This window comes from Pseudorca crassidens, chromosome 4, assembly GCF_039906515.1.
Source record: "Pseudorca crassidens isolate mPseCra1 chromosome 4, mPseCra1.hap1, whole genome shotgun sequence".
Lineage (NCBI taxonomy): Eukaryota > Metazoa > Chordata > Mammalia > Artiodactyla > Delphinidae > Pseudorca > Pseudorca crassidens.
In genome coordinates, this window is record NC_090299.1 from 67,690,748 (window position 1) to 67,711,575 (window position 20,828).

At 34.9% G+C, this 20,828-nt stretch overlaps 1 protein-coding gene across 2 annotated transcripts in view; it reads right to left on the bottom strand.

The window, feature by feature from the left end:
- KCTD8 (potassium channel tetramerization domain containing 8) overlaps positions 1-20,828 on the bottom strand; it is a 257,513-nt gene that overhangs the window by 135,438 nt on the left and 101,247 nt on the right. Inside the window, exon 2 of one of the 2 annotated variants that reach the window (XR_010942980.1) lies at positions 12,431-12,530. The exons of the other annotated variant lie outside the window; for it this stretch is intronic. The gene's annotated coding sequence lies outside the window, so the exon portion shown is untranslated. The remainder of the gene's footprint in view (positions 1-12,430; positions 12,531-20,828) is intronic. 2 annotated transcript variants of the gene reach the window in all.

Sequence of the window (20,828 nt, forward strand, 5' to 3'; positions counted from 1 at the left end):
TATTGCCTGCCCAATTTACCTAGCGGGATTGTTTTAAGACCAAGTATAATGTAGAAATGTATAGCTAACGAAGTGATTACTAGTTGTGATACAGTCTTCTTTAAAATTTTCAAAGGTTATTTTTTTAAAATTTGAAGTATATTTACTATAATTCATGTTTTATTTATTGAGGAAAGAAGAAACACAACCTATCAATACATACACAAGAAGAGCTTTGGGGATTCATGTTGGGTGTATAGTGGAAAGATCCCTCAAATTGCAAAAGGAATTTTAAAGGTTGTATTAATGATTATTCCAGAGTGTTTAGGATCCCTAACAAAATACCCAAACATTTAAGAACAAGAGAAAAAACTGTTTTAAATGTACCAGTATTTCAATCAGAGTGAAAACTGGATCAACTCAAAGAGTATGTGTGTGTATGAATCATTTTACCCAAATCTACAGAAAGAGAAAAAAAGATTAAGTAGCTATAATAAGATCACACACACACAAATCAAATGCTTTGGCATTCTTTACACATATGTCTTCCTTCTTATTTTGTTAGTTTAATCCCATATCTGTTCTTTTTTCTCCCCCACCTCTCACTACACAGTAACAACCGCTCAGCCAACATTTGATATAACAAAGGTCAGAAAATTATTGGTTCCTCTAATGCCTCTAAAGGGCATCAATTAGCACTTCAAATTGTAATGCATATTAAAAAGCAAAGTCTATCATCTTTGAGGTGCTATGCCTTATATGTGGGTCCTGAACTAACAGAGATTTCATAAAGAATTTCTTAGAATCTGTGGTAGGATGAATAATACTTCTCCCCCTGCAAAAAGATTTAAAAAAAGAAAAGTCCTAGACCCACCTAACCCCCAGATCCTGTGGCTATGCTACCTTCAATGAGAACAAGGGACTCTGCTAATAATGATAGGTTTAAGGGCCTAGAGTTGTGGAGATGACGCTGGATTATCTGGGTGGGCCCAATCTAATCAAATGGGTTCTTAAAGTTGAAGACAGTAGGAGAGTGGATCAGAAAGACCCAATGTGAGGACTCAGTCTACTGTTGCAGGCCTTAAACACTGAGAAAGGGGGCTACAAGCCAATGAATGCCAGCAGTCTCTAGAAGCTGGAAATGGCCCTCAGTTTACAGCCAAAGAGAAAATGAGGTCCTTGGTTCTACAACCATAAGAAACTTAATTCTGCCAAAAACCCAAAGGAGCAATAAATGGATTCTCCTTTAGAGCCACCAGAAAGGACTGCAGGCCTGCCAACACCTTGATTTTAGCTCTGTGAAACCCTTACTGAGCTTCTGATCTGCGGGCCTGTAATATATTTATGTTGTCTAAGCCACTAAATCTGTGATAATTTGTTATGGCAACAATAGAAAACTAATACAGAATCATATACTCAGAGAAAATGTTAAAAGTCATTTGGAAGAAAAAAGGACAATTGTAAAATACTCATGTTCTGTCAAATACTATCAGAGCACTAACTGGTCATAAAGCATTTATACTAATTATTTACTAAGTATCATCAAATAATATAATCTAAAAAATATAATTACCACTACTACTAACAATAACTTATGTACACAGAATGTGAAGTGTTATCCTAAATACGTGACTAATATTATCTTACTTAACCCTCAGAAAGCCCTTATGGTAGATTTGATTTTTATCCCTATCTTACAGATAAACAAACTGAGGCTTAGAGAAATAAAGTAAATTCCCTAAAGTCACTCAGATAGTAAAAGGGAGAGATGAAACTCAAACCCTAATCTCTGGTAACAAACCTTGTGATTTTAATACTATGATAAATGTTATATATTACCCATTAATGTAGTTGGCAAATTTGGCTTTGTGTCGTTTGCATGTTTTGGAGGATCTCTGCTCCAACTATTTTACTGTATTTCTCAAAGACCCAGAACCAGAACTTTCACAGAATAATTAATACCCTCTAAAGTTTGCAAAATATAGCAGCATATGAATTTTTTTAATAAATAAAAATATCACAAAACACTTCAAACATTGATATTTACAAATAAGAATGAAACGATACAAATAAGAAGTCAAATTAAAAATAAATATTCTTCAATTTCTTATAAAAATATTTTTGAGAGCAAGCTATGTGTCACCCACTCTTATAGGTAACTGTGCATATTGCCCAGGTGTTTATCCAAAAGAAATGAAAATTTATATTAACAAAGCAATCTGTACATGAATATCTATAGTCTGCTTATTCATAACCACTAAAAGTTGTTAATAGCCCTACTGTATTTTACCCAAGGGATGACTAAACAAACTCTGATAGTACTCAGCAATAAAAAGGAAGGAGCTATCAATACATACAACAGTATGACTCTCAGATGCATTTTTCAAAGTGAAAGAGTCAGACTCAAAAGGCTATATACTATATATTTCATTTATATCATATTCTGAAAAACTCAGCACTACAGCAATAGAGAACAGATCAATGCTTAACTGGGGATGGGTGTGGGAGGAATGGTTGTTTATAAAGGGAGTTAATAGAGCATTCTATATATGTTCTATATGTTGATTATGGTGATAGACACAATTCCATTCTTTTTTAAAACCTACATAACTGTAAACCAAAAAGAATAAGTTTTACTATATAAATTAAAAATATATAAAAAGGCAATGTTTACAAAACAGAAATAGAGTCACAGATGTAAAAAAATAAACTTATGGATACGGGAGGAAAGGGGGTGGGAAGGATAAATTGGGAGATTGGGATTGACATATACACACTACTATATATAAAATACATAACTAATAAGGACCTACTGTATGGCACAGGGAACCCTACTCAATACTCTGTAATGACGTATGTGGGAAAAGAATCTAAAAAAGAGTGGATATATGTATAACTGTTTCACTTTGCTGTACAGCAGAAGCTAACACAACATGGTAAATCAACTGTACTCCAATAAAAAAAAATTGTTTAAAGTGAAAAAAAAAAAGCCAACAGAGTATATATTATGGAATGCTGAAAGCTACTCAGGAGACCACAGGATTGAAGGGTCAGAGATACAAAAATCAAATGACACAAGTAGGAAAAAACCCCAGCAAAATAGGCTTACAAACAACTATATCAATCATTACATTGATCATAAACTTATTAATACTTTAATTAAAAGGAACAATTATCAGGGTGGATAAAAAACCAAAAACTAAGTATATGCTATCTTTATCACATATTAAATGTAAACACGTAGATGGCTTAAAAGTAGGTAGATGGCCAAAGATACAGCTTGATAACACTAATCCTTGGAAAATTGTAGTGGTTTATCAGAAAAAGTAATCTCCAGTTAAGGAGTACCATCGAAAATAAACAGATATGACCATTATTATTTATTTATTTTTTTTAGCTTTGTGAACACCTAGAAGGGTGGGATAGGGAGGGTAGGAGGGAGGGAGATGCAAGAGGGAAGAGATATGGAGATATATGTATATGTATAACTGACTCAATTTGTTATAAAGCAGAAACTAACACACCATTGTAAAGCAATTATACGCCAATAAAGATGTTAAAAAAAAGAAAGAAAAGAAACAGATATAATTCAAATGATAAAAGGATCAATTCATCAGGAAGATGAAATTCCAAATACATATGCACCTAAAAATGGAGCTTCAAAATACATAAAACAAAATGATACAACTGAAGTGAGAAATAGTTCCACAATTATAGTTGAAGGATGTAAGCCTCCTTGCTCAGTAACTGATAAAACAAGGAGGCAAAAAATCCACAAGGATATATAAGATTTTAAAAACACCATCAATCAACTTAAAGTAACTGACAATTTAGAACATTACAACAAAATACTGAGAGGGAGCATATTCCAAGAGAGACCAGTACTTTGAAAGAATTTAAATCACATAAAATAGAGGGCTCTGATCACAGTATTAAATTAAAAACAAATAACAAATATATTTCAGATAATTGCCAAATACTTGGAAATTAAACATCCAATAATTGTCTCATAATTGCCTGATGAAATATTTGTACAAAATATAAAAGCATTTTTCAAATAAATAAAAGACAAAACCTAATGGAGAAACAACTTGAAAAGACACTTCAAAAGTAAAACACACAGACGGTCAATAATTACATAAAGGGTGTTCAATATCATTAGTCATCAAGGAAATATAAAATAAACCACAGGATACCACACAAACTCACTAAACTAGCTAAATTTAAAGACTGACAGCACCAAAAATTTTGAAAGGACATCGAGAAACTGGAGCTCTCTGTATTGCTGATGAGAGTGAAAATGGTACAGCCACTTTGGAAACTTGTTTTGCACTTTTATAAAATTAAATAACTCAGCATTTGATACAATAATTCTACTTCTAGATTTACAAAAGTGAAATAAAACATGTCTGCATAAAGAAATATATAAGAATGTTAGCAACTTTATTCATAACAAGCAAAAGTTGGAGGCAACCTAAATGTCCACCTAAAAGTCGATGTATTAAAAAATTGTGGCAGGGCTTTCCTGGTGGCGCAGTGGTTAAGAATCCACCTGCCAACACAGGGGACACAGGTTCAAGCCCTGGTCCAGGAAGATCCCACATGCCGCGGAGCAAGTAAGCCCGTGCGCTGCAACTACTGAGCCTGCGCTCTAGAGCCCATGAGCCACAACTACTGAGCCCACGTGCTGCAACTACTGAAGCCCGTGCACCTAGAGCCCGTGCTCCACAACAGGAGAAGCCACCGCAACGAGGAGCCTGAGCACCGCAATGAAGAGTAGCCCCCACTTGCCACAACCAGAGAAAGCCCATGCACAGCAACAAAGACCCAATGCAGCCAAAATAAATAAATTTATTAAAAAAATAAAAATTGTGGCATATTCAAGCAATGGAATACTATTCAGCAATAAAAGAACTGAACTCCAGCAAGTTATTCTGTGGGTACAAACAAATTATTCTAAAGCTTATCAAAAGAGACAAAAGACACAGAATACCCAATAAAATACTGAAAGAGAAGAAAACGTTGGATGACTGAAACTACCCAACTTCAAGATTACTATAAAGCTACAGTAATCAAGAATGTGGTAATGGCAAAGAATAGACAAATAGATCAACATTATTCCCTTCTTACTTGTTTCTGTGTTCTTTCATTGAGTTCCAAGAAAAAATTTCACAGTCTTTCCTATATCTTTTAGAACACACTGTAATTGAAACTACTTCAGCATGTTTCTCAGGTCTGGATAGTTTAGACAGTTTCTACTTTCTTTACTTTATGTTTTATTCATTTCCAGTAATTCAGGATTTAGTTTGAGAATATTTTATTAAGTACTAAGAACAATAAATTAGCCTTTAATTTCTAATTTACAATAGAAATTATTTTTAACATTCAAAAACCCCTATTTTTACTATAAAGAATTTTCATGAATATTAAATGCAAAAGACAAATGAATATCAGATATATTCAAACATAGTAAAGAAAACTGGAAATTTTCTCAAACATGCTCTTGGCAGATTAGAATAAAACGCCCTAAGGAAATGGTTTCAAAAGTACTCTGGTTAGATTTATACAAAGTGAAATAAAGAACTAACAATTAAATGATAAATTCTAGAGGTATATTCAAACAATATGGATAGTTTAAACAAAAACATACCATTGGTCCTAGCTATCTAAGTGACCACTTATATACCCCTAATTTACCATATAGTGTTCACAAAACATTAAATTAGAGACCTAGCATCATCACAATCAGTTTAATTTACTATAAGAAATAGAAAATTTTATGTATTTAGTGTACATACTGATCAAGTTTTCACCTTTATATTATGCCCGAAACACAAGCATACTCTCCTATGGTCAAAAGGGTTTCATGTTTTTTGCTTGTTTGGTTTTGGTTTGGGGTTTTGTTGTTTGTTTGCTTCTTTCTTATCACCACAACTAGACTAGACTCTATTCTCAAGTACCAGATTCTCCACAAAGCAGAGGACTGGGGAGAAAACACACTATGTGTTACTAAAATTAAAATTGATTTATATGTTACCTAGATAAAAAACAAAACAGGCTTTTTAGCAATTGTGTATCATGAGTAAACTTTCAAAAATACATTCAAAAGGCTGAATACGGGGAGCCAAGACAAAGACAATGAAAGAAATATACGAATAATTAGAGATGCTTATATCCTACTAAGTGGAGATGTCAATCAAATTGAGGAGCTCATAAACTATGTGACAGTGCTTTAATATTAACACTTTGCTACCATATTAAAGAAAAGTTATGAACATTAGCTAGATCTGCATTTGAATAGCTGAGCAGAATCAGATCTCGATAAGACCCCACTTGAGAATTCTATGGTAGCTTGCAAGCTCTTTTTCAAATGATTATATACACATTTATATACCTCAAAGACTTGGTTTTGTCAAAATGGCTTTAGGATTGCAATATCATTCTGTCCAGGGTCTTAACTGACACCTGTAACCAGAAGCTCTGGTCCTCATTCCAAAGATACTTACTGAGGAGGTGTCAGAGCAAACTACAAGAATGGGCAAATTTTATATCCCTACATCCATTACATTCTGTAGCCATTTTAAATTCCAACTCCCAAACCTCCTTGTGGTGCTAATAAAAGTGACAAATTCAACCAGTCACACACTTTCTCTATATCTTAGGCCCAGCCACTAACTGATTTCATCAGCTTCCTACTGGCGGCTTGTTAGTCACCCAGAGTAACTATATCACATGATTGAACTAATTAATAAACAAGTGACCAGAGGTCATTTTTAGTGATAGACCTCAAGTTCCAGAGAAAGAATGAAAATATGTCAAACCAAAAATGTATACAGATACAAATGTCACACCACCTCCTGGCTGCATGAAATAAACGGGATAGTGGAACACAAATGACTGTGTAGGAGTGGCACAAAAAGAAACCTGTAATGCTGGCCAGCCCTCCTTAGTTCTCCAAGTCACCATAAACCGGGACTCTCATTGAGCTTGTGCTCTTCTTAACAAAATATACAACCTTTTAATTAAAAGAAAGAGACCTCTTCACGTTTAGTAGGAGGGATTGGGATTGTAACCTTGGTTTTATAAACACAAAAAGCGAAGAACATATTTGAAGGGAAAGAACAAGATTACTAAAACCTGGACTGAATCTCTCATGAGTTCAGCAGGAAATGGGGAAATAAAACCAGTGTACCAAATTGCTCTCTAGGGTTCTTCAGATTTATATTCCTCAGAACACATTATCTAGGATGATTCTATAGCCCACAATATTAAATACAGCAATGTTGTGATTGGGGATGTCCAAGTGGAGGCTGCTGCTCAAATGCTGTGAATAAAGATGTAGTTCTAGCTCTTCTTAAAGTGAACATAATGTCAACCAGTGGAAATAAGCAATTGTTCATATTATTTTAAAGATTCAATCAAACCTTATTAAACATGGTAACATCATCATTAGGTACATCTAATGAAGGAAGGGCCATCTAAATTCCTCTGATCAAGGCCCATAACAATCATGGCTGGAACAAAGGCTTTGGACCACGGATGGCTCAGGCCAGTTCTTCAATATCACCAATGGCAGCATGAAGCAGAGAGGATGGCAAGTGACTCAGCTTTTTCTCAGTGCTAATTGGTGGCAACTGAAGCACTAGGATCAGAAGGCACTCCTGAAGACAACAGCAGAAGGCTACTGGCCAGTGGAGACTTTCTAACCTCCATCTTCAAGATCTGATCCTGGAGAAATCTCTTTGTTTGCTCCTATTAATTCCCCAATGTTTAATGCAGTATTCCTGAGCTTTTTCAACTAAGCATGCTTAGTTAGCACTAAAGTCCTTAGGAAATGACTAATAAGTAAGATATTTTATGTCCCAATTTTTGTATTTGTCCTTAGTAGAATTAATGAGAAAATTATATTAGATAAAAATACATCAGCATTATCAACACTCCGACATTCATGATCAACAAAAGAACTTTATAAAAAAATCTTCAGCTATATGATTTTTAAAATTAGTTTTAAATATAATAATATTATGTGTATAAGCCAGAATCATGCTAATGGTAATGCAGGCAACCACATATTTCTCCTGGTACCAGTAAAGAAATAATTAGATCAATACTTTTATTAAAAAAAAAAAAGCCATTATTATCCCTGTAGGGCATAATCTTGGCCTTTCACTTAAGATAAGATGACAAGTTTCCTTCATGATAAATAATGTAATCTTAATGTCACAGTTGGAGAACTGTTCTCTGAATACCCACAGCAGGTACAGGAATTACAGCCCAATTTTACTTGGAAATACACCACTTCTTCCTAATGAGTATGTCTAGATTCAAACAAAGTAGAAGGACAGAGTTAAGACCATAATTAAAGTGATTGTATTTCATTAAGAAGCACACAACTTTGCATAATAAAGACTGTAGGTCAGCTGTGAAAATGACTAAAGAAAATGACACAGGAAAGCCATTATTCAAAGCCCTATTTTTCTACTTCCCTTTTCTTAACATAGTTTTAACTAACTGCAATAATGCAGATGACATGTGTAACACCAATCTGAAAGACACACTCTAGAAAATAAAGGTGTAAACCAACTAAGGAGATATTATGTTTACTTCCATTTGCTTCAACCAGGGTGGAAAATGAATGCAAACTAGGTAGAACCACGAAGACAAATGCCAATGAAATGTGTGAGTGTGTATCTTCAAAGTTTATTCTTACGATCAATAGTATTCATTCTAATAATGAATATGTGTGTCTTAACAACAGTTGATTATGATTCTTATATCAATTCCTTATCAAAAATACTTATAAAAAATATCTATTGCTTCACTGGGGAAGTGGTATTTCCTTAGGGTTAAGTTCTAGACCTAAGGTTCTAGGAGATTAGTGACCCCTCTTTGTCCTTGTTGCTTACAGACATTTATGCTCACATTGAAGAACAGAGTCACATTTCAGAAACAAAAACCAGGTAACATGACCTTTCTGCTGTGCTGACCCTCCTTGACAGTTTGGCAGTGTTTATGGTATTGATTCCCTTGTCCTCACTGAAACTCCCTTCTCTGTTGGCACAGTTCTCCTCTTACTATCCTTAAGACTCCTTTTTTTCTGACTTTTTCTCTCTTTCTTAGATTCCACCTCTTTGGATACATTGGCAGTTCTAGAAACTGCACACTTATAAACTGTATTTCTGGATAAGATGCTAAAAAAATTAAGTGATGCAAAGGTCAAATTATCCTCATCATCCAGCATCAGCTCTAGCATTTGTCTTCACTTTCGGATTTTCACACTTTAATTACCCCCAGATGAACATTTTTGAGATAGAGATAGGAGCACATGAGATTTGTTGGGGATGATACCTGTGAAAGATAAAAAAGGTGAAGAAGGAAGATTGGGTGGGGAAATCCTTCAGACTGTGATACAGATCTGAAAAATATTTAAGACAAGGACTTAGGGGAAGGAGAGAAGCAGAATTGGCAGAGAGAGCCTCAAGCCACAGTAAAGATCTAACAAAGTTTTGCCTAACCCAGTGGGGTGCTCTGGAGCAAGGACTTCCCATTACAGGAGTCCTGCATTGGGCAGAAATGGCCAGACTCTACGGCCCCTGACATGCTCAGTCATCACTGGTACAGAAATGCCCAGGAAAAAGCATGACCTCGGTCCAAAACCAATGTGAATCCTGAAAGCACTAAACAGCAGGAATCTGTCCACTAGCTGTACAACTTGCAGCTGACCAGCAGGTTGTTTCTGAAAGGGAGAGCCAAGCAGCACATCTCTATGGCTGCCATACTCTTAATAACTTCAGCTTACATGAATACATTTGACTTAGGCTTGGTGTGTTCTAATCCTATTTCTCCATTCCAATCAGTTCTAGACTCAGCCATCAGATTAATTTTCCAAAGCACAACTCTGATTGTACCAATGTTTATTCAAAAAGACTTCGATATTATTTAATATTATTTATTATGTATTTATTATTCAATAAATGAAGTTGAAATTATTTAACTCAGTATCAAAGGTTAACCAAAATCTGGGCCCAATGATTCTTTACGGACTTACCTAAGAGACAGTGAAGTCCAGTAGAAAAGACACTTCGGAGCAAGAGAGATAAGATTCTATCCACCACTCAGTAGGTATACAACTTTTTTTCCATCTTAATTTCCTCGCTAGTAAAATAGGAATATGTGGGGTAGATTTTTGAAAGTTTATTGAGATAATTTTAGGGCATAAAAAACACAACATGTTTTAATTCCCTTTACTGTTTATTTCTCCTCTCTGTATCCAATTGTATTTTAAGTACCCTATCAGATCATTTACCATGCCTTGAATATGACTCATGCTTTCTTGCCTATGCCTTACCTCTGACCCTTTTTTAAACTCTTTCTCTGCACCATACCATTTCCACAGTACCTTCTCAGCTATTAAAATCCTACCCATCATCTGAAGTCTTACAGTCCAACACTTCTGATCACCCCAGTCAGATGCAGCTCCATAATTTAGACCAAAACAAAAACAAAACAAAACAATGAAATTTGGGGGAACCTGCATGGACTGCAATGTACTCTTTATTTCTACACTCATATGTTTTCATTTATTCCTAAGATAAGTGGATCATGAGGTCAAGGTCAGTATATGCACACATATTATACATAAATACATGCATACACAGCTTTTGCACTAGTAGATTCTCAATAAATATTTCAATACAACATCATCTGGTTGTATGTAGTCTAACAGCTTCATAACAGTATTTAGTAATATTTGAAGGATATCTGCTTACGTATGATGGCACCACAAAAGATGTATGTTGGCAAAGTGAGTAAAAATTTTTCATTGTTTAGAAAAAAGTTTGATAGCCCCTAATCTATGAAATGTCATCAAGGTAAAATGACATTATAATGAATCAGAAAAACTAGACCATCCTTTCCATCATTTATTTGACAAATATTGATTTTCTGCCCTAATTCGAAGTCCTTGAAAGAACTGTCAATACCTCCTCTCTTCCCATCCTCTTATCCACTGCAATCAAACTTCTGTCACCGTTTCATGAATACAAGCATTATCACAGTCACCAATGAACTCCATGTTGGCTCTCTGGAACACTCACAGGGTAGATTCTAATTCACCCAATACCTCAATTTCATTCAGATCTCTGTCCAAGTATAGCTCCTCAGCTTCCCTGACCCCCTATTTAAGAAAGAATTTTCCCCCATTTATTTTATTCTCTTTCTGTGCTTTTCCTCACATACTTATAATTACCTGACATAATTTACATATTGACTCTTTAAAATGGTCAAAATTTCTGTCTCCTTTCTGGGAATGCAAATTTAATAAGGACATAGACTTTGTGTTATTCACTGTTTTACCCTCAGCACTTAGAAAATCTCCTGGCTATCAGTAAATAACTGTGCCATGCATTAATAAATGATGGTCTGAGAACAGCATTATGGGTTAGATGATCTGATATTTTCACCAGAGGACTGAAATTAGTTTGATTTTTAGTTATTAAAGAAAAAGATTTTTGTGCATTAAAAGTACCCAAACACAATTTAGTTAGTATCAAAACCAAGATTTCCACATTATTTTGGCTATATTTCTTCAGAAAAAAATAATATAGATTGCTGAAAAATTATCTTTGTCATTGATTTTCAGGTTGTGTGATTCTGGACCATAAAGTTCAGAGGAAGTCTGGGGATCTCAGCAAGAACCCTAGACCTCTGTGGAATTTTCTGGAGTGAGTGAGACACTGAGTTCTGAGTTTCAAGTGTTTCAGGCTCATACTCCCTCCCATCCCAACTGCCTTTTTTCTTTAATTTCATGCATTGAAGGCCCACACAGTATTTCCTTCGGTTAGGGTGGTGTAAAAAATGTGGTTTTATTACTTTAACAATGAGATGATCCAGGAAATATCATTAATGTAAAGTATCAATATGCTATAATAGGACAAAGGGATCATAACATCCTTGAAATCATGAACCTGACCTTTCAGTAACTTTATATTATCTCTCTACCTAGAAAACTACTGAGTACAGAGTGCTGGCACCCATGAGAGCTATTTGAGATGAATATTCATTTATTCTTTATTATTATTCTTTATTAAACGTTTTAGCTTCAATTTATTCACGCAAATTCAAGCTCCAGTAAATGTCCATTCATCTTTGCTTATACAAGCATAGTCTAAATAGAAGAAAACAATAAAATAGTTTACGTATTTTAAGGAAGAAAATGGGCCTAGGGATCTGAAAAACTTCTTGCCTAGTCATTACCAAGGACACAGACATTCTCTTTTCATTCCATGAATCCTAAAATTTTTGCTCACTTATCTTGGAATACCACCCTGGATATAGGCCAGGATTCATTAAAATGAAGCCAGCTTCCTAAAAATGAAGGCCTTGTTAGCCTCACTCAACATTTTTTTCAGCTTACACTGACATCTCACACATTTATCAATGAACTCATTACCTCTGAAGCAGCAAGATGCTGACTTGTGGTTAAGTGGGTGACATATGTGATGATGGTTAGAAAAGGCATAGCTCCCTTGAATAGACAGGGACAGGAAATTCTGTAATAAAAAGATTAGAAAGGCATCAGATTAACTGCTATTAATCCAATCCATTGAATTTTCAATTTAGATATTTTATATTTCAGCTGTCAGTCCCATTTAATTCTCTTTCATATCTTCTATTTCTATTATTATTCTGTTCATGGTTTTCTTTAAATCTTCAGCATGTTTATAACAAATGATTTAAACTATTTTCTGCTATTTTCATCATCTCTGTAATTTCTGCATTCATTTCTATTATCATATTTTTTCCTGAAGAGATTAGGCGTTACATTGGTTTTGCATATCTCACTTTCTTTTGGTTTTGGTTTCTGGACATTGTGAATGTTGTTATTGAGTACTGAATTGTGTTGAATTTTTCAAAAAGGTATCTGACTTTTCTTCTGACAAGCAGTCATGTGCAGACCAGCTTGATCCCTTTTAGACTTGTTTTAGGTTTTGTGTGTGTGTTGATTTTTTATTGGGGAGAGGGGGAGGGTCTTGTGTAGCCTTTATTCTAAGCTAAATTTACATCTGTTTCTAAGGTGTGATCTTATGTAGTCTCTTATGAATGTCCCAGGCGTTCAAACAGTTCTCCCTACTCTAGCCTGTTGGAACTAAAACATCCCCTAGCCCTGTGTGATCTCTGAAAATTGATCACGTTAAAGCTCTCTACTTATTCCCTAATCAGCTTCATGGAATTTCCTTCTACACCTGGCTGGCTTAGTATTCACCAATAGACTCAGTGATACAACTATTTTGATTTTTAGAGCTCTTTTTCCTCATAGCTCCCTCCTGCCTTGTAAATTCCAGCAGTTCGGGCCTCCTCAATCTCTGTTTCTCTCACCTCAACTCAGATAGACCCCTGAACTCTGCCTTGACTCTTCCTCCTTGCACCATGGTTAGGAAAATGTTTTCAGGGAAAAAGCCAAAGTGATCATAAGGCTCTCCTCATTTTTTTTTTCCTCTTGTCTCTGTGATCACAGTCCTGCATTTCCCATTGCCCAATGTTCAAAAACATTTGTTCAACTTATTTTATCCAGTATTCTATTGTTTACTGAGACACAGCTACTTTAGCCCCAGGTATGGTGTCATGGTTGGAAAACCTGCTTTGGGTTATTCCAAAGCATTGTTATTGCTCACCTTGCAACCAACATTAGAAAAAATCTAGTAGATACTCAATTTAAACAAAAGTTAATTTTCTAAAATCCATCCATGACTCCTTCTTTGCCATTCTTATTATCACTAACCTACTTTGTTTGCTAGCTGTTTTCTTTTTCAATAACATACAACATGTCTCTTTTCCTCCAATCTCTTTTTAAAAAAACAAACTAAATATATTAATTTTCTAAGATAAAATTTTAATCATATCAGCTTCTAGGCTTAATGTATTTTTTTTGTAATTTCTAAATTAAGTAAAAAACTTCTCAGATTGGCCTAGCAGCCCTTCCACTCTCTGACCTCAGCATAATGTTTCTAGATAGTTCGATCCTATTCCTTCATGCTTATTTTCCATACCAGTGAAACTGGATCACCCTTCCCTAAATATGACACACAGTCCCATCTGTGAGCCATGGCTCTCTCCATCTGAAACAGCTGCTTCTTCCAGAGTGTTGCCTTCTCCACTTATCAAAATCACATCTTTCATGTCCATCTCAGATTCTGTATTTTTCATTGAGCCTAAAGAATATAGATGTAACTTCCTTCTTCTGAACCATTATAGTATACTCTTATTTTATCAATTTACTGAGCACTTAGTATGTGCCACTTACTTTTCTAAGTGTTCATGCAAATTAAAATAAGTTGTCTACAAACTACAGCACTTGTAAGCACCATGCTGTGTTGTTTTACTTAGCACATCCTTACAGTATCATAGATATATTCGATATTATGAGCCCCACGAGGGCAGTGGCTTTGCAAATACCCTGAATAGCTCAGGCATAGCACAGTAAGTATTTGTACCTCCTCTGGGAGGCAGGAAGAGTGAAAAGTAATTGCCATGAAATGTAATTCTTTTTTAAAAGTTGATTTAATTTGGGGAAAATGACAAAAGCACAGGAATTAGCAAGTAGGCAATAAATAATAGTTTTAGCTGCCTTGACACTTTATTTGCATAATTGTTCTATTAAAACGAAAAACTGAAGTAGAAAACTTTATGAAAATTGAGTCAATTGAGAAGAATTCAGTAACTACTAGTTCAAATGGAAATTCTGTTTCCAGATAAAGTTTACCCTTTATGTAATAAAATTTTATTTTAAACTTATTATTATTGAGAAAATTCTTGAAACATATATGCTTTCCTCTGTCTTTTAAAACAGGGGATACCAAAGCACTACTTATCCTTTCTCTGATAATATAGTCATCAAAAATATTGATTACTAAAATATGCAGTTATAAGGTCATGCCTTCAGTACTTAAACGAGATCGATGAAGACATTTGCTTTATTGCTGGGCACGTTGCTTCTTGCGTCTTCTTCCTTACTAGGAACCATGATACAGTGTTTCCACTTTAAGTAACCCTAATCCATGCTGTTAGTATTTTGTGATGTCAAATTTACTAAATTAGACAACATAACTTTACACATATTTTTAAAAATATTCTCTGTCATAGTGGGTTTTCTAATTCTATTGTAATCCGCTATGGACTTTGCAGTGTTTTCCCTTAAGAAATTGTTTTCATTTATTTCTTAGTGAATTTGTTTAGATTTTTAGAGTTGTCAAAATATGACTTCTACACAAATAGAGTATCTATATAAATAGAATAAATTACCATCCAGTGTCTTAATGAAACTTATTTGGTCTGCATATTGAGGACATGGACACAATCAATTGAGAAATCCAGATTAGCAAACTTCTCCATTCCATAATATTAATCTCCAGATAAAAATGCAACTTATTTATCTTTGCTTTCTATATGGTGCAGTGTAGTTACTTAAAATGTTTAGTAAATGAACAAAGCTACTGTAAGAGTAAAATCTAACCATTAAATAAAATTCACAGAAGTACAAAAAGTAATCAATACAATTTACAGCAAAAGTTATACAAAATCTGAGTATTATCATCAGAAATCATTTGCAAAATTATCACTATCTAAACTTGGAACATATTTACACAAACACACGATATGTAGATACACAATACGTAAGTTCTTCATCCCAACTAGGCTTTGCCCCTCATGCTTAAGTAGTATATATACATCCTTCTAACTTAGTCTGAATCTTACATAGTCTTCAGGTTTCAACTACAGCTTAAGAGTGTTTAACTTTGTGTCAAGTCTCTTTTTTTTTACTACCTCTCACTCAACTTTAATATTTACCTACTTTACCTAACATTTACTAAGATCCTGAAGATCCCAAGAAGTCTGCTGCGAGTTTAAAATGATGGATGTATCCTTATCCTCTCTCCTTATATTTCTGTGCATTGTTTCTTCTTTTATGGTAAAATAAAAAAGAAAGGAAAGACTAAGCCTTATTAGTTGACAGTTATAAAAAAGTAATTGCTTCTATCCATAGATCTCATCGCATGTTCTTAAAGCCCTGTTTTTTCTACCTCCTATCAGGCGCCTAGATCCTGGGCAAGGTAGTATCAAATGAAAAGAGCAGTGTACTAGAATTTATGTAATCCATATTTCATTCCATCTCAGCTGCTTGCTATTTGTGTACTTGGAATAAAAGACTTAGTTTGTATGAGGGTATCAATGACTGTGATAACTCTGACCTAAAACTGTCGTAAGACTCAATAATCCATGTTCAGAACAATATTTTGAAAATCTAAGCAGCATAAAATTATTAAATATTCTTTTTGTAGACAATCCTCCTTTGTAAGATGTCATGCCATTTTTCACAGAACTCAATTTAAAGGTAATTATTGCAAAAAGGTATTTAAAACAAAAAATAATCTTCAAAACAAAGATATAAAATAGTCAACGGTTACATTACATGAATTAATCCATACCTCTTCCTCTAACACGCCATTCTGTCCTACTTTTAAAGACGAGGAAAGTGAGAAACAAAGAGATTAAATAATTTGACAAATGTCACACTAGTAAAGTGGTGGAACTCAGGCAGCCTGACCCCAGACACAAAGCTCTGGATTCAACTTTTGTTCTTTCTTCCCCAGTCTACCCTTTCTCCTTCTCTCTCCTCTCCTCCATCATTACTAAACCACCGGCACAGAGAAAGAGGAATACATATTTCAATGAATGAATGCATGCAGCATTCTTCCTCTGTTGATTAAGATTAATCCAAGGCACAGAAAATTCCATAAAATAACTACATTGGCTCTCAATACAGAAAAGCAAACAGCTGAAGTCTATTACAAGAATATTTAAGACTGAGTAGGGGGTCAGTTAACACCACTATTTAATGGCAGACTATTTGCCTCCTAAAGCTAATTCCCCAGCAAAAAGGAACAAAGAATATAAGTAACAGTCCATGAGAAACTCTGCTCAAAGGAATCACCAGAGTTGGATATATCATTCAGAGGAAATAAGTAGGAGCACTACATATAATGGTCACCATTCTGTAACTTACCTAAAATTGAAAGAGAAAAAAAAGTCAACTCTGTATCTACTTTTAAGTAGATATTTTATTTTATACATTTACTTTCTGTTTGAATAAATGCTATACTCTGGTATTGTCAAAATAAAAGGAAATATGAAGTTAAGGACTAATTATATCCAGCATAAGTCAGATATTTTCTAAATATATAGATATTCTTTAATTAGATGTTCCAGATTTCACCTATTCTATTTGTTTGCTTCTATTTCATAGTATAGTAAAAAAAAATGTGAGGTAAAAGAAACACTGCTGGAAATATTTTCTTATGGTAACCTTGAATGCTATTAAAGTCTCTAAATATAGAAAGTGAAACTGAGTTGGAAATTTCTACCAAACCCATAGAGGAAGGACTTCACAAGGTCAGGGGAGGGTTTTCTTCCCCTCTCTTGAAGCTATACACTTCCTGCAATTGAATATGAACATAAACATGTTACTTAAAATATCAAGGTAGGGTCACTGCTTAATTAGCAGTTTAAAAATTGTTTCTTTCAAGGCCGTTACAGTATAATGGATATGCAGTAGAATAACTGGAGGTAGTGGAAAGTATACTGATTTAGAAGCAGGCAAACTGCATTCTGTTCCCAGAACCACTACAGAATGACATTTTCACATCACTTTCCTCTATGAATCTCTTTTTCTTCTTTGATAAAAATAAAGTGATTGTTTCAGATGATCCCTATAGTGTGTTAGATTGAGTTACTGTCTTTTTTCTTAAGAAGAGGTTTTTGTTGTTTTGTTTTTCTATCAAAAACAGAATGACCTCTGTTCCTCCAAAGCTACCCTTCGATTCAACATAGTTTTGATGTTTCAGAGAGAGGTAAGGAGGACTTCCAAAACTAAAATCTTCCTGCTCTAGAACCTGTGAATTTTATCACCAAGAGTCTCTAATTTCTGAACTATACAATTTGTTTTCTACTTGCATGATATAATGGTTTGTTTCCTTTTGCTTTCTCAAGTTAATGTACAACTTCCTTCATTCTGCATTTCATATTAAAGGAAGAAGCACTTAAATTTTACCATATTTGCTACAGACTTCAACACAGTGCTAGAAGTAAAAAGATATTAAAATATCATTCTTAAGTAAACCTATTGGTATTAGTGAATAATTAATTATGGTTTACTGAACAGGTTAAAGAAGCAGACTGTGGAGGGTTGATTCCTGTCTCACAACCTACCTGCTGAGTGACATCTGATAAATTTCTTAATCTCTCTGTGCTTCAGTGCCCTTATCTACCAAATAATAAAAGCCTACTTTATCAGATAGTTTTGAAGATTAAATAAATGAGAAATGTGAAAACCTTAGGAAATTGCTGGCCACAGAGTAAGCACCAAGTAATATATATTAGCAATTATTATGTTGTATTTTTTCCTATTTTTGGCATCCAGTTAAAAAGAAACATTTTCAATAAGAGAAATATTGAATGATAGCTTATATTCATTGGGTAGAAAAGGCTGCTCTAACCATGACAGAAAATGATGAGCTATAAAGATCAAAAGATTAAAAATAGAAAAAAAATCATTATATAAAAATAGCTCCATAAACAAAGTTAAAGACTAAATACCACACTGGAATAAGTATTTGCATCATAGGTGATAGACAAAGCATAAGAACCCTAATTTTAAAAGGGTTCCAATAAGTCAATAATAAAAAGGCAACCCAATTAAAAATGAGAAAAGGGGTATATAATCAAAATGGTGGCATAGGAAGACCCTGAACTCATCTCTCCCATGAACACACCAAAATTACAACTACTTACAGAGCAACTATTTATGAGAATGACCTGAAGACTAGCAGAAAAGATTTTCCACAACTAAAGATATAAAGAAGGAACCACATAAGGCAGGTAAGAGTGGGGGAGATGCAGTATAATCAGGACCCAAATCCTCGAGTCCACAAACCACATACAGGAGGAATATCACAATTGCAGAGATACTCCCTGAGGAGTAAGAGGTTCAAGCCCCACGTTGGGCTTCCAAGCTCAGAGGTCCTGAAATGGAAAGACAAGCTTCTGGAATGTCTGATTTTAAAAAACAACAGGGCTTACATTTGGTCAAGTTGGAGGGTTATAGGAAACAGACTCCTTTCTTAAAGGGTGTACACAAAATTTCACATGTTGCAAGTCCCAGCAGAAAGGCAGTAATTTGAAAGAAGCCTGGGTCAAACACACTTGCTGACCTGGGAGATCCTCCCAGAGAGGCAGCAGGCAACTGGGACTCTGCTGTGGACAGAGATGCTGGCGACCACCACTGTGGGAGCTAATTCTACCAGGAGGACATTGATGCTGGCAAGTGCCATTTAAAAGTCAGCCCTCCCTCTAGCCTATTAGTATCAAGGGCTTACACATCAACCAGCAGGCCTGCTCCAGCACTGTGGCACCCCAGTCCTCACAACAAGCCATCTGGGGACCCAGTGCTACCTACCAGCAGGCCAGCATCAGCCCCAAAGCTCCTCAGCCTGGGCAGCCAGACACTCAAGGACAGAGTCCTTCCCTGGTCTGCACAGCCAACGATGAGGGGACACAGCTGCACACCCTATAGCAGGCCTGCAGCCACCACAAAAAGAAGGGCCTCACAGATAACCAGGGACCAGCCACACTGACCAGCATGCCCATAGTGGCCAGCAATGTCACAATAGAAGGTGGCACTCTACCCAGATAGGGTGCACCCCTAGAGCATATAGTTCTGTTGACCAGAAGAAAGCATGCTGCTGGGCCTCACAGGACATGTCCTAAACACAGACAGTTCTCCAAGATCAGGAAATGTAACTGACTTACCTAATACATAAAAATGAGCTCAGATAATCAGGTAAAATGAGGATATAGAGAAATACATTCCAAACAAAGGAGCAAAACCTCAGAAAAAGAATTAAACTAAGGGGAGATAAGCAATCTCTCCTATAAAGAGTTCAAGATAATGATCATAAAGATGCTCAACAAATTCAGGAGAAGAATGAATGAACACAGTGAGAATATCAACAAAGAGTTAGAAAATATAATGAAGAACTAAACAGAGAGAAATACAATAACTAAAATTAAACACAATAACTAAAATATAATAACTAAAATACAATAACTAAAATTTAAAAATACACTAGAAGGATTCAACAGTAAATTAGATGATATAAAGGAACAGATCAGTGATCTGGAAGACAGTCACACAAGCTGAACAGATAAAAAGAAAAAAAAATGTAAAAGAAATGAGGATAATTTAAGAGATCTCTGGGACAACGTAAAGCATACTAATATTTGCACTATACCAGTCAAGAAGGAGAAAAGAGAGATAAACGAGCAGAGACTTATTTGATAAAATGATAGCTGAAAACTTTCCAAACCTGGGAAAGGAAACAGGCATCCAGATTCAAGTAGCATAAAGAGTTCCAATAAGATGAACCAAAGAGGTCTATATCAAGACACAGTATAATTAAAATAACAAAAATTAAAGATAAAGGAAGTACCATAAAAGCAGCCAGAGAAAAGCAACCAATTGCATACAAGAAAACTGCCATAGGATAATCAGCTGACTTTTCAGCAGAACATTGCAGGCCAGAAGGGAGAGGCATGATACATTCACTGAAGAAAGGAAATCTACGAGCAAGAATACTCTACCTGGCAAGGATATCATTCAGACTTCAAGAAGAGATAAAGAGTTTTACAGACAAAAAGAAAAAAAATGAAAAAAGATAAAAGATTTCAGCACCACTGAACTGGCATTATGAGAAATGTTAGAAGGATTTCTTTAAGCAGAAAAGAAAAAGGCAATA